Source organism: Hippocampus zosterae, chromosome 16 (assembly GCF_025434085.1).
Source record: "Hippocampus zosterae strain Florida chromosome 16, ASM2543408v3, whole genome shotgun sequence".
NCBI classification, from domain to species: domain Eukaryota; kingdom Metazoa; phylum Chordata; class Actinopteri; order Syngnathiformes; family Syngnathidae; genus Hippocampus; species Hippocampus zosterae.
In genome coordinates this window covers 4,129,396-4,144,406 of record NC_067466.1, presented here as the reverse complement: position 1 = coordinate 4,144,406, position 15,011 = coordinate 4,129,396, and the positions used below count along the sequence as shown (strand labels likewise).

The 15,011-nt window shown below is 52.1% G+C and overlaps 1 protein-coding gene across 1 annotated transcript in view; it reads right to left on the bottom strand.

Moving 5' to 3' along the window:
- Positions 1–10,177: 10,177 nt before the first annotated feature.
- LOC127587820 (uncharacterized) overlaps positions 10,178–15,011 on the bottom strand; it is a 270,103-nt gene continuing 265,269 nt past the window's right edge. Inside the window, exon 2 of the mRNA XM_052046290.1 lies at positions 10,178–10,188. The gene's annotated coding sequence lies outside the window, so the exon portion shown is untranslated. The remainder of the gene's footprint in view (positions 10,189–15,011) is intronic.

Sequence of the window (15,011 nt, the reverse complement as noted above, 5' to 3'; positions counted from 1 at the left end):
GTGAAATATTTATAAAGAATTGTTAATTCTTAATTGTTAATTGTTATTCCGGACCATCGCTCCCTGACACGACTCACGAATGCAATTTCCTCGTAGCTCTGTGTGAAGCTACGGCGGGAAAGAGGTGACACACTGTGCGCTGCTGCATCACTTCCGTCATAATTTCATAGATTTTATGCATCACTCCGTTACACACACACACACACACACACACACACACACACACACACACACTAATATATATATATATATATATATAGCATCCTCGTCTCGAAAGGCGATGGTCGACGCGTAGGGGGGATTAGGTCCTGTACTGGACGCATGAGCGCGAGTGGCTGAAGAGCCCTATTCTTGAGTGGCATTCCCGCTGGCATTTCACGCAGGTGAATGTTGAGGATGGTGGGGTGGTGCGTGGAGCAGCTGCGCGGCACTTTCTCGCTGCCCGCTTCTGTGAGGCCCGGTCCTGCTCCTCCGCCGCAGCCTCGGCAACCCCTATGCGGATGGTGTTGCGCCAGGTGGCTCGGTCTGCCGCTGCACTCTCCCATCTGTTGGGATCCACCCGGACCGCCTTTAGGTCACGTTTGCAAGTGTCCTTGTAGCGCAGCAGGGGCCGGCCCACACTCCGGCGTCCCTCAAGCAGCTCGCCATAGAGGATTTCCCGCGGCAGCCGGTGGGGGTCCATGCGGAAGGTATGGCCGATCCAGCGCAGCCTCCTCTTCATCAAGGTGCATTGGATGCTTAGGAGGCCGGCTTGTTGGAGGACCGCGGTGTTTGGAATCCTGTCCTGCCACCTGATGCGCAGCAGCCGCCGGAGGGCACGTATATGAAAGGTGTTAAGTCGCCGTTCCTGCCTAGCGTAGGTGGTCCATGACTCACTGCCGTAGAGTAAGGTGGAGAGGATGCAGGCCTCGTACACCATAACCTTGGTTTTTGCACTCAGAAGGCTGTTTTCCCAGACGCGTTTCGACAGCTTCGCCATCACACCGGCAGCCTTGGCGATCCTCGAGCTGATCTCGGCGTCGAGTGTTGTTGCACATGTGACGGTTGAGCCTAGATGGGTGAAGGAGTCGACATTTCGCAGCGGCGTGTCCTCGATGGTGATAGAGGGGGCGACGGTGGTTCCCTGGGCTAGTATATTTGTCTTCTTTAGGCTGATCATGAGCCCGAAGTTCCTGCACGCACGCGAGAGTCTGTTCACCAAGTGCTGGAGTCCTGCCTCACTATGGGAAGTGAGGGCAGCATCGTCTGCAAACAGTAGTTCTCTTACCAGGATGTTGTAGGTTTTAGACTTGGCGCGCAGTCTTGCCATGTTAAAGAGGCTACCATCTTGCCGTGTGCGGAGGTATACCCCCTCTTCGCAGTCGGAGAAGGCATACTGGAGGAGGATGGAAAAGAAAATTCCAAATAGGGTTGGTGCAAGGACGCACCCCTGCTTCACTCCACTGCTGACTGGGAATGGCTGGGAGGTAGCGCCGTTGAAGCGGACTGTGCTTTGCATGTCTTGATGGAAGGAGCAGATAACGGTGAGCAGTTTTGGTGGACAGCCTATCTTCTCCAGTATTTGAAATAGCCCGCTCCGGCTGACCAGGTCGAACGCTTTGGTCAGGTCAACGAAGGCAATGAACAGAGGTCTTTGCTGCTCGCGGCACTTCTCTTGAAGCTGGCGGAGGGAGAATATCATGTCCACTGTGGATCTTTTAGCCCTGAAGCCACACTGCGATTCGGGGTAGACTCGTGAGGCAAGGCGCTGAAGCCGTTTCAGGGCGACGCGGGCGAACACCTTCCCAACGGTGCTGAGCAGAGAGATGCCCCGATAGTTGTTACAGTCGCTGCGGTCCCCCTTGTTCTTGTAGAGGGTGACAATGGAGGCATCCCTCATGTCTTGGAGGATGTGGCCCTTTTCCCAGCAGAGGCTCAGAAGCTGGTGCAGCGGTTGCAGGAGCGTGTGTTTCCCATGCCGCAGTACCTCAGGGGGGATGCCATCCTGGCCTGGTGCTTTGCCATTGTTAAGAGCGTCGATTGCTTTCGCAAGCTCGTCAGGCGAGGGTGTGCTGTCCAGTTCCTCCATGAGGGGAAGGTCAGGCAGGGAGTCAATGGCTGCTCCTGCGACGGTGTTTTGAGTTGCATATAGCTCTAGGTAGTGCTCGACTCACCTGTCCATTTGCCTGCTTTGGTCTTGGATCGTGTGACCGGTCTTGGACTTGAGAGGCGCGGTTTTGTTGCATGATGGACCCGTTGCCGTTTTGATCCCCTCATACATGCTCCTGGTCCTGCCCTGGTCAGCAGCTGACTGGATCTCCATGCAGAGGTCCTGCCAGTATTTGTTAGCACAACGGCGGGCTGACCGCTGGGCTTTACTCCTGGCAGCACGGAGGGTGTCTCGGGTGTTGGGGCAGGGGTTGTTCTTGTGCTCAAGCATTGCCTTTCTCTTGGCTCCTGTTGCAGGCTCCATTTCTAGCCAGTGCGCCTCGAACCAGTCTGCGTTTTTCCGCACTCTCTTCCCAAAGGCGAGCATTGCGGAGTCGTAGATGGCGTTTCTGAGCTGGTCCCAGAGACGGACGGGGTCTTCTGTGGTGTTGTCATATTTCTCTTTCAGCTTATCTCTGAATGTAGTGGAGAAGCAGTTCACCTTTTCCGGGTCGGCAGTGCCACAGGTGTTTATGCGCGGCTTGCACTTGGTCTTGGCGTGGTGGATTCTGCGAGGCTGCAGCCTCACCTTACTAGCGATTAGGGCGTGGTCGGTGTCGCAGTCTGCGCTGTGGTAGCTCCTCGTGTGGAGGATGGCGTTCAGGCTGGATCTTCTTGTAATTGCTAGGTCCAGCTGGTGCCAATGGTGGGATCTAGGGTGCCTCCAGAACACCTTGTGGCGGTCATTGCCTGCGAAGAAGGTGTTGGTGATACAGAGGCTGTGGTGGCAGCACAGCTCGAGGAGGAGTTGGCCATTCTCGTTCAGTCGGCCAACTCCATGTGGGCCGAGGCAAGAGGGCCAAGCCTGCCAATCGGCCCCCACACGTGCGTTGAAGTCGCCGAGAATCAGGAGGAGTTCGGTCTTGGGGATACGTTTCACCTCATTTTCGAGAGTTTCGTAGAACTCATCCTTGGCTTCTGGGGAGGACGTCAGGGTGGGGGCGTAGGCTGAGATGATGTTGGCATACCCTGCTGTGGTCTTCATGCGCAGGGAGAGGAGACGGGACGTGCCGCCGGTCGGTGTTTCCACTGTGTGGAGCAGGGAGTTCCTCACTGCGAAGCCCACGCCATGCTGGCGCTGTTCCTTCTGCGGCCGACCCTGCCAGAAGAAGGTGTAGTTTTCTTCCCTGAGGGATCCGCTGTCTGGCAGGCGTGTCTCCTGGAGGCAGGCCACATCGATGTTCAAGCGGGCCAGTTCCTTCCCAATGATGGCGGTCTTTCTTAGGTCAGTGATCTGAGTCGGGTCGGGGGACATTCCGGTGCACATAGTTCTGACGTTCCAGCTTGCTATGCGAAGTGCTGGGGACTTCTTTTTCTTGCGTGTTTTGTCTGGTGCATGGAGGCACTCGCTTTCCGGGTTTCCCCTGCTCTCTACGCACCCAGTAGAGCAGGCGAGTGTGACGGGCTAGCACCCTATTGACCGGGGGCTGCCCAGTTTGGGGCGGGCGGTAGCTAGCCAATGGAGTGCGATGACTCCTCCCACCGTCGGACGAGGCCCCTGGCGCTCCGGCTCCACGCCAATTGGCCGGAGCTCTAATGAACCGGTAACTGCCTCTTCCCGTGGTTGCTTTACGAAGTCTTGCGACTTCGGTGGAGACCACTCTCCAGTGCGCGTCGAAGGCTTGGGCGGGGGATATGGAGACACTGAGTTGCCCAGGCTGTAGTGTCCCCCTCTCGGCGTCACCGATCGGAGCCCAAGGGAGAGGATGAACCAATACACTTGGGACCGGGTCTGCTGCAGGAGTTACCAGGGTCACTGACTGCGTGTCTGACCCTGCCTGTTTTGGCTCCACTCCGGGTACACTGGTAGGGTGTACCACCGTAGCCAATGCCTAAGAGGCAGACCCTGCGAGGCAGCAGGGGGATTTGGATTCAGAGTTGCCTTCTCCTAGCCTTTGTCTAAAGAGACCCAACCTACAAGGCAGCAGGTTTTTACAGGGTGAGGTTGTTAACCTCACGCCCAACCCCCCAACCTGGAGGAACAGTTGGATGCAGTTTAACGTCATACCCAGGTCATATTATATATATATATATATGCCATGTTTTCAAATAATCACTTTGAAAACATTCCTAGAAAATCACATTGTCCTGTCTCTCGTGAGCCATTTTTGATTTCTTTTTAGGTGTAAAGTAAGGCCAAAACGATTATTTCAACGCTATTATATCGCTGAGGATCTGTTGACTGATTAGCACTCACTTTAAATATTTTACTTTCTTCCACAGGTGACAACCCCGAAGCAAACTTTGACACACCAAACGGAGAAGGAAAAGAAGCAGAGATGTGTATGAAAAAAAAATATTCCTTCAAAGTATGTCTTTGCTGTCTAAAAAGACATGAGAGAAGGCTTGTGGAGAGAGCTAGAGTAAGAGTGAAGAGGTCCCATTTCTCCGTATTCTGTTACGAGTAGTTGCCATGCAATATTCGGAAATCGTATGTAAATATTATTTACATACGTACCTCAGGAGAGCTGTTCACACTCTGCGACAGAGGAATCTTGCTATACTGCAACAGCTTTTAAAAGGGAAATAGCCCAGAATTCATTCTGACCATTGTGCACATCATATCTGCAACTTAGGGCTCAAAGCAAGCAGCTTTGCATTGCAGCTTGCGGTTAAACAAAACACAATGAATAGCTAACCTGGAAATCATAGGTTTATGACCTCTGCCGATAATTGAACTACCAAGACAGTCACAAAAATCTTTGTTTGGCTTGACATACAAGCACATTGTAGTATTGTACTTATGTATTTTACTTTTTTAAACATTTTTATTGTATTTATGTACTTTATTTATTTGAATAAGAGTCTTTTTTTTTCACAGAGAAGAGCCTTGTATGTGCACCAAGTTCCAACATCTGTAAATGTTGGTGTGTGACTTTGATGAACTTCACTGACTGGGAGCATTTCCTGCCGACACGCTGCTTATATCGAGAAAAGGTGGACGTGCCTGAGGACAGCATGCGAACATTAATAGGGGAAAGGTGTGCATGAAGTCACTGTCAATAATGCATCGGTTTGGGTAAGGACCCCCAAAAGTGGCGCCGACAAAGAAACACGCTTACGAAGCAGTTTCCTCCGGAGCAAATGTACCTATAACAATAAACTTTTAGAAGCGAAAACTGAGAAATGACAAGCAGGCATTATTAAAAAGCTAGGCCAGGTTTACCGAAAACATCAAAACATCTGTACTGCGATGCATTTTGTTTTATGTATGAACACAGATGATGAATCAGTGTGTGATTAGTTGTGTGCTGTTGTACTTGATGTTTATGTGGGTAGGAATTATTTCTGGAAACAACTGTTGTTTACCAACTGTTCTTTTCACCACATAATAAAATGAAGGAGAATTTGATGTCACAATTGCTTTATTTCACATTTTATGTCACATGCTTTATTTCCCACAAGAATATTGGATATTGAAGTTACATAACAGCACTGTGCTGTTAATAACAAAAGTGCAGTGTCATGACTTGAGTTTTCTTGTTGCTTTGTATTGGCAATGAATTTGTGAACTAAAAGCATTATTTGCATTATTCACATGTACTCATTTTGTTCTATTCAATATATAATTGAGTAGCTGTGCTAAACGACAGACTCTCATCATTCTCCCTATTACAAGTCAATGCATGGTCATTTTGAGCCTAATATTTGCTTAACCTTGCATGAAATAAAATATTTTAGTCAATCATAATGCATTTTGGCTCACGGATAAGGTAAAACTTGATTCAACATATGAAGGAATAGTTTATGGCTCATCCATTTTTGAAATAGTGTGATGCAATCAATTAAACATGAAGGGTTTTAAATGACAGGGTCTGAACAAAGACCCGGTAGTTAAGTGGATCCCCAAAATGCAGACTCAGATAAATGATGATAAAAAATGATATTTATTTATTCATAGAAAAGCAAGACACAGACAAAGTGTGAACAGAAATTGCTGACAACAAAAAGTAAGGTAAAAGAAAAAGCGCTTGCAAATGGCAAGGAAAATTTGAAAACCGAAAACTCACAGAAATGACATGATTCCTAACGCACAAACATAAAAGTAGTCAAAGATTGTTTGACTAAGAAAATATTTACAAAAAAAAACAAAACCTATCATGGCAAAAGCAACCATGAGCGAGAGCACGATGTCTAGAAAATGCCACTTGGGCAAGAACAGCGATCAAGGTTGATAATATGACAATGAGAGGCAGAAGTCGGCGTTCTTAACTTCAAAGAAGCTTGATTGCATGATGAGACACAGGTGCACCGCTGAAGGGTCACGCCCAACACTCCTGCTAGTGCTGAAACAAAAACAAAAACAAAGCAGCGCAGAGCCTGACAATAAATCTATACATTTCTCAGCATAAAAACGATACATTCATGTCTGAGACTTGCTTGCCTTATGGCAGGGGTGTCAAACTCATTTATGTCGCAGGCCATATTGTAGTTACGGTTTCCCTTGGAGGGCCGTTAGGAATTTTGGTAAATCATATAAATGTTTTATCACCTCCACACATTCCATACACAGCGCACAACAAATTAATGGATACCTAGTTTTAAAATCACTTCGCAAAAGATCTGCGATCCCTAGGCTCAAAGGTGCGGATCAAACCGTCGCCAATTCCTAGTGGATCGCAGTGAAGTCCGTAAGGGAGCCTCCACGCCGAATTGACGGGACTTTCCATCACTGGAGAGTTGGTGTGAAGTGGTAATGACCTTCGGGTCAGCAAAATCCCGCGGGACCGCGTCCGGCGGTATACAAATCCACCGCAGTCCTGGCGTTAAGCGCCTAGCAAGGCTGCGGACCGCCTTGGGTTATGAAGGAATGCCCACCCTTCAAAATAAAACACAGGGCCCGGCGTACCCTCGGTCCAACCTCGGGTGCTGCAGACCCCCTGGACCACCACTGTCGGCCACCGCGCTGCCTTGGACCCTGGCCACGGGGTCGAAGTGCGGGGGCGGGGTTGCGACCCGTCCCCCTCCCTCACGCTACATAGCCCCCAGAATGGCGATTTCTCCCCCCTCCCCCTCCTGCCCCCTCAACCCGTGTCCCCCTTCTCCCGATCCCCTTCACCTCAAGAAGTCCGGCGGCGATGGCGCGGGGTGTCGGTGACAGGCTCAGATGAGGGCCCACGTCCCTAGTTCCACAACCACACGTCGGCGGCCGTGGCACGATGGTCGCTCCCCTTGCGAACTGGTGATGGTGCAGGGGAGAGGCAGCGACCACGGTGGCGGAGCAGGACTCTTTAGTCGTAGCGCTGCTCCCCTCAATCCGAGGAAGGGCCAATAAAAGGCGGCCTAAACACGCCCATCACCGCCACCGATCGGCTGGAGACCCGCCTCCAGCAGATTCATCCTTCATGCGGGCGAAACAATTACAAATACAATAACCGGACTGCTTTCCTGGAAATCGGCGCTTGGAATGTACGAACCCTCATGGACAACGCAAGAGCAAATAGACTGGAGCGCAGGACTGCCCTCATCGCCCTTGAGATTCAGAAGCTCGGCCTGGACATTGTTGCCCTCTCCGAGACCCGTCTCCCTGGTGCCGGGCAGATCGAGGAGCCTCGGCATGGGTACACCTTCTTCTGGAGCGGACGAGCTGTGGAGGAGAGAAGAATTCACGGTGTAGGGTTGTGCATTAAGTCACATCTGGTTAGGGATCACAACATCATCCCCGTAAGAACTTCTGAGAGACTCATGTCCATCACTCTACCTCTATGTCAATCCCAATCCCTTGTGATCATCAGCGCCTATGCACCTACCCTGGACGCCTCGGAGGAGGCGAAGGAGTCCTTCTATGCCACACTACGTGGCCTGATCCTCCGCGTCAACCCCCGGGATAAGCTCTTGGTTCTGGGGGATTTCAACGCGCGGGTGGGCCGGGACCATCAGCTTTGGGGAGGGATTCTGGGGAAGGAAGGCATTGGCAACTGCAATGAAAATGGAGAACTACTCCTTGGTCTCTGCGCAGAGACGGAAATGATAATAACCAACACACTGTTTCGGATGGCCAACAAGCACAAGACCACCTGGCAACATCCAAGATCCGGCCACTGGCACCTGATCGATTACGTCCTTACCCGCATCTGCGACCGGTCCGATCACAGGCTGGTAGCCTCAAGACTTAGGCTAAAGATCGCGCCTGCGAAAAGAAGGAAGAAGATCCCCAAGAGGATACGTTTCAATGTTGGGCTGCTGAGGAATCCCAAAGTCCTCGAACAGTACCAGACGTCCCTCGCGGACAAACTGGACACTCAACCTCGGACCCTTCCTGCCACTGTCCACTCAGACTGGGAGCACTTGAAAACTGCGCTCACCAAATCCGCGGAAGAGGTTCTCGGTATCCAGAAGAGGAGAAATCCCGATTGGTTTGGCGAAAACCTGGAAGAAATTGAGCCACTGATTTCAAGAAAGAGAGAGGCTCGCATTGCATGGCAGAACTGTGTTTCCTCCAAGAGACTTGAAGAAGTCTACCGGGCGGCCAAGAGTGAAGCACAGAGAGAGATCCGGAGGATCCAAAATCAATGGGGGGTCAACTTTTCCCACCAAATGCAGAGTTTTGCTGACTGTCACGATACCAGATCCTTCTTCGAAGCACCGAGGAACATCATCGGTCCGGATCACAGTCCTCCAATGGCTGTGAAGGCAAAGGATGGCACAATCCTGCAGGAAAAGGAGGATACTCACCAGCGATGGAAGGAGCATTTCATGGAGCTCCTGAACCGTCCGACATGCGCAGCAGACGGCTTCCTCGATCCTGTCCCCCAGCTCCCTGTGCAACACTGGATGACGGAGCTGCCGACTCTCCGGGAGATATCCGGAGCCCTGAGGAGGATAAAGAAGAACAAAGCTGCTGGAGTTGACGACATCCCCGTAGAACTTTTACAAGCTGGGGGTGCACCTCTCCTCACCCGCCTCCACACCTTCATCCTTCAATGCGAACTGAAGGACTCCGTCATCGTCACGATATTCAAGAAGGGCGACAAACTCGACTGTGGAAACTATCGTGGAATTTCCCTGCTGTCAACTGCTGGAAAACTCATCTGTCGTATACTGGCCAACTGACTCACCTGTCTCACTGAGCGGGTTCTTCCGGAGTCCCAAGCGGGCTTCCGTCCAGGCAGGGGAACCGCGGACATGGTGTTCTGCGCCAGGCAGCTCCTGGAGAAGTGCCGGGAGCAGCGGAGGGAGTTCCACGCCATCTTTTATGATCTGGCCAAAGCGTTTGATTCTGTGCCCCGAACAGCACTCTGGAAAGTGCTGGAACGTCAAGGCTGCCCCCCCAAATTCATATCCCTCATCCGGATGTTTCACGACGGCATGAAGGGTTGCGTCCTGACTCAGGGCGAAATGACTCCCCCATTCCTGGTTCGGACCGGTGTCAAGCAGGGCTGCACGGTAGCGCCGACGTTGTTCTGCCTCTACATCGCCGCGCTCATCCACCCAGTCACCCCTGTCCAGGAGCACTGAATCACTCTACGCTACCAAACTGAAGGGTCACTCTTCAACCTCAGCCGTTTGAGGAGCAAGCGGGGGACCATGGTCACGACCGTCAGCGAACTCCAGTACGCTGATGACAATGCTGCGGTCTCCAACTCCTCCGGGGGCCTCCAGCTCATCGCGGACGGCTTCGCCACGGCGTACAGGACCTTTGGCCTCTCCGTCAACACCAAAAAGACAAAGACCCTCCATCTGAACCATCATCCACCCCAAATCACCATAGACGACGAACCCATCGAGCAGGTCTCGGCGTTCCCTTACCTGGGTAGCATTATCCAGCAGGACGCCGGCCTCACGGAGGACCTCACTCACCGTATCCAGGCAGCCCACACAGCCTTTGGACGCCTTGGTCGTCGGGTCTTCAGGAATCACGCCATTTCCACCAACACGAAGATCATGGTGTATAAGTCTGTCGTCCTCCCGACCCTTCTCTATGGCGCGGAATGTTGGACCCTCTATCGGAGCAGCATCAAGAGGCTCGAGAGGTTCCACCAAGGACGACTCCGATCTCTCCTCAACGTTTCCTGGGAGGAGAGATTGACTAATAATGAGATCCTCACCCGGGCTGGCCTCACGAGTATCGAGGCCATGATCACCTTGGCCCAACTGCGGTGGGCCGGCCACGTGCAGCGGATGAGCGACAATCGTCTCCCGTAGCAGCTCCTCTACGCGGAGTTGCTGGAGGGCACCCGTCCCCGCGGAGCACCGAAAAGACGATTCAAAGACCAGCTAAAGGGTCATCTTCAGCGGTGCCGGATTCCCCCGGCACAGTGGGCTGACCTGGCCGCGGATCGGGTGGCCTGGCGTGGGGCTGTGCGGGGCGGGTTCCGGGTCTTCGAGACTCGACGCGTCGCTCCGGAGGAGGACCGGCGAGCGCGGAGGAAGGAGATGGCCCTGCAACCGCCCGGCCCCCCAACCCACTTCTGTCAATCCTGCGGGCGGGGTTTTCGGGGAAGACTGGGCCTCCACAGTCATCGGAGACACAAGCACCAGGAGCCGTCGCCCTGTCCTGGGGGCCGCATTCCTCGATAACGAGGGCCTTCACCGACCGACCGAGTTTTAAAATCAGAAGTCAAGGATAATGACTGTTATTGTGGATTACATATAACAATTTGAAATTTTGGTTCAGACTTTAGCAAGCATCATGGAACTAGATATGTTTGATTTACTTTCGTGGGCCACATAAAATGATGCAGTGGGCTGGATCTGGCCCCCAGGCCTTGGCTTTGACACCTGTGCCTTATGGGGAAGGGAAAATAATGGGGTGAATGACAGTATCTCTTTCTTTCAAAATATTTTCACTGACCAAATCCCATCAGGCACAAATCATCCGTCGTGTTTGGGTAAGTTAATTACGACCTAGCTCATGCAAGAAATATGTTCAATTCCTGGACCTGCACTTTCTTGAGGACGGTCTACTGACTGAAAATGCTAATAATGAAAAATCTTGCAGCAGTGTCTTTCTCATTGTCATTTGAGGTCTACTGTCATGTTCCGTATTTTGGGCAGCAGGTGGCAGGCGTTCATTTCTGCTGTTTGCACACCTGCTGCCTATTTGTCTGTGATTACACCTGCTATATTTAGGCGCTCTGGCTGTCGACTCCTTGCCGGAGTATTCCATGCCGTGCCACTGCTGTTTCCCATACATTTTTGAAAGTGCTACTCTAGTACTGGGCGGCCCGGTAGTCCAGTGGTTAGCACGTCGGCTTCACAGTGCAGAGGTACCGGGTTCGATTCCAGCTCCGGCCTCCCTGTGTGGAGTTTGCATGTTCTCCCCGGGCCTGCGTGGGTTTTCTCCGGGTGCTCCGGTTTCCTCCCACATTCCAAAAATATGCATGGCAGGCTGATTGAACACTCTAAGTTGTCCCTAGGTGTGAGTGGGAGTGCGAATGGTTGTTCGTCTCTGTGTGCCCTGCGATTGGCTGGCAACCGATTCAGGGTGTCCCCCGCCTACTGCCCGGAGACAGCTGGGATAGGCTCCAGCACTCCCCGCGACCCTAGTGAGGATCAAGCGGTTAGGAAGATGAATGAATGAATGAATACTCTAGTACTATTGATGATTGTTACATTCTTTGACGTCTCTTGTGAATAATTATAGTATTTGCCTAATCATATCCCTTGCCGATTTTTGCAAGCGCTTTTCGTTGTCTCGTTATATTCATTTCCTCGTTTAAAAGATAAAACATCTAGATTTGTGGATAAAAAAAATATTATTTCGCTCGCGAGTTGAACACACAAACATTAATGCACCTGCAGGAAAATATTAGAACTATGTGCGAAAATGGATACGGATGGGTTCGAAGACATTGAGTTCTGGATGTTCTTGGCTGAAAAGAGGCAGAAAGTGAAAGAAGAAAAGGAAATAGAGAAAGTTGAAAGAAGGGAATGTGTCAGTAAGATGGAATTTAACCATGACAAGAGCGAAGGAAACGTTATATTTCACAAGAGAGAGGATGATGAATTGGGTACGGTAGCTTTACAAACAGGAGTAAAACAGAAAGTGGAGAGAGAAAATGAGCTTGAGATGACATCCACAAATCCTGTTACACCATCATTGTATTCATCCCTTCCAACTTTGACATCTCCTTTTCCACCATCCCCTCCACCCTCGTTTTGAGGGGGCCATCCAATGACCTCCAGGGGAAGGGTAGATTTGGGAGTGGAATTCACTCTTACATACACACGCACAGTCAACAATCCGAACTGAAATAGGGGCAGAGGAATGCTAAGAAAGAGACGTGGGACTGATCCAGGGAAGATTATTTGTTGGTGTTGAAGGGCGAAAGGCCACATTTCCCGTGATTGTCCCAAGAGTAAATTTGTAAGTGCATGACGAGACATTCCTGCTTCTCAGCAAGAGACAGCGACTTTCCTTGTTGGCTTCGTGATCGAAGGAAGTTTCATTTTGAGGGAACACGGAAAGTGATAGCAGCTTTGACGGTAAATTGATGGTGTATACTGTATACTTTATACAACTTTCGGTTTGTACTCATACTGTTTGAGCACATACGCTACCATATTTATGCATCACATTTCTCTCTTACTCGAAATTGGTGCCCATTACATTGCGACATCTCATCGGTTTATTGGCTTAAAACTGATTGATATAGTTATTTTGAGGTTTGCTTTTGAACCTGTTTTTGAACACAGCAAGTGGGTCACACCTTTGATGGTCAACATGGTGGCCAACGTGATTGTTAGGAATTGGCTGAAGAAAAAAAAAAAAGAAAAAAATACATTTTACTTTTCATTTGACTTTTAAGGCCGTGGTTGTTGTGAATGCGCCTTATGAATTAGGGTATGTTGTCTTGCACGGGAAGTATTGATAAGTCAGTATCCCGTATGCTGTTCGTTATTGCATCAAATTGTGCTATTTACGTGCGCGGCACACGTGGCAGCATATCAGGACGGGGTGCAGCTTCTGTTTTCTTTATTTCTCTATTTGTATTCTTTGAGAGGGGGGTCTTGCTGACTATCAGCGACATGATAAAGTTTTAGGTTAAGTTCACTTCTGTCACGGAGATGATAAGAAAGGTCGCAGTAACAGTCACTAGACTTTAAGGCAATGATTTGCTAGAGAAAGACTCGGCGAGAGTAATGGCACGGCGTGGAATACTCCGGCAGTGAGTCGACTGCCAGAGCGCCCAAATAAAGCCCGTGTAATTAATCACCAATGGGTGGCAGGTTTGCAGGCGGCAAGCAGGAAGCCTGCCCCCTGCTGGCAAACACGGGACGTGACAGTACCCCCCCCCCCCTCAACGGACGCCTCCCGGGGGCCTACCCGGTTTGGACGGATGAGCTGCGTGGAAGTTGTGCAGAAGGGACGGATCAAGGATCCAGGAGCGGGGGACCCATTGCCGATCCTCGGGCCCGTAGCCCTCCCAGTCGACCAGATACTGGAACCCTTTTCCCCTGCGCCGAGAGTCCAGGATGGCCTGTACCGTGTACACCGGGTCACCATCGACGACCCGCGGAGGAGGGGGCGGAGTGTGAGAAGGAGCCAAGGGACTGGTTGTCACCAGTTTGAGCAGGGAGACGTGGAACACGGGGTGAACCTTCAAGGTGGCCGGCAGCCGGAGCTTGACCGCGACGGGTCTGATGAGGTACTCGACCACGAACGGTCCGGTGAATCAGGGCCCCAAATTCGCAGATGTGCCGGCCAGGCGAAGGTCCCTCGTCGGCAGCCACACCTACTGTCCCAGCACGTAGGTAGGTGCCGGGCGCCGACGACGATCCGCGATCTGCCGGTTCCGGGTTGCCGTGCGGGACAGAGCAGCTCGGGCCTCCTTCCACACGCGGTGGGCCCGCTTGAGGTGGTGCTGCACCGAAGGGACCTCCACTTGTCCCTCCTGGGACGGGAACAGCGATGGTTGGTACCCGTAGGCAGACATGAAGGGGGACCTACCAGTGGCTGAAGAGACGAGGGTGTTGTGTGCATACTCCACCCAAGGTAAGTGGTCGGCCCAGGAGGAGGGACGGTGGAGACACACACAGCGGAGGGCCTGCCCCAGGTCCTGGTTGGCACGTTCGGCTTGTCCATTGGACTGGGGGTGATATCCCGAGGTCTGACTGGCCGTGGCCCCGAGGGACTGGCAGAACCGCTTCCATACGCGGGACACGAACTGGGGCCCCCCGGTCAGAGAATATGTCCATCGGGATGCCATGGAGACGGAAAACGTGTTTGATGAGGAGGTCGGCGGTCTCCAATGCAGACGGCAACTTGGACAGAGGCAGCCTTAGAGAATCGGTCCACGATTGTGAGGACGACGGACTGCCCACGGGATGGAGAAGGCCCGTGACGAACTCCAGGGCGATGTGGGACCAAGGTCTAGGAGGGATGGGCAATGGCTGGAGCAATCCCGCCGGGGGCCGACGTGAGGTCTTGCCGCAGGCGCAGGGGGAGCAAGCATTGATGTAGTCCACCACATCCTTCCGAAGCTCCGGCCACCAGAACCGCTGGGTGATGAGATGCACAGTCCAGTTCACCCCAGGATGGCAAGCCACCTTGGACCCGTGCCCCCACTGCAACACCTCCGAACGCAGAGGTGGGGGCACAAACAGCTTCCCCGCGGGACAACCAGCCGGGACTTGGACTCCATCCAGAGCTTCCTGTATCCTCTGCTCAATCTCCCATCTCAATGCCCCCACGATGCACTGGGCTGGGAAAATGGCTTCCGGCGTCTGGTCCCTTCACGCAGGGTTGTGGAGACAGGAAAGGGCGTCGGGCTTGGTGTTCTTGGATCCCTGAGAGTATGTGAGGACGAAATTAAATCGGGTCAATATTAGGGCCCACCGGGTCTGACGGGAGTTTAGTCTCTTGGCGGAGCGGAGATATT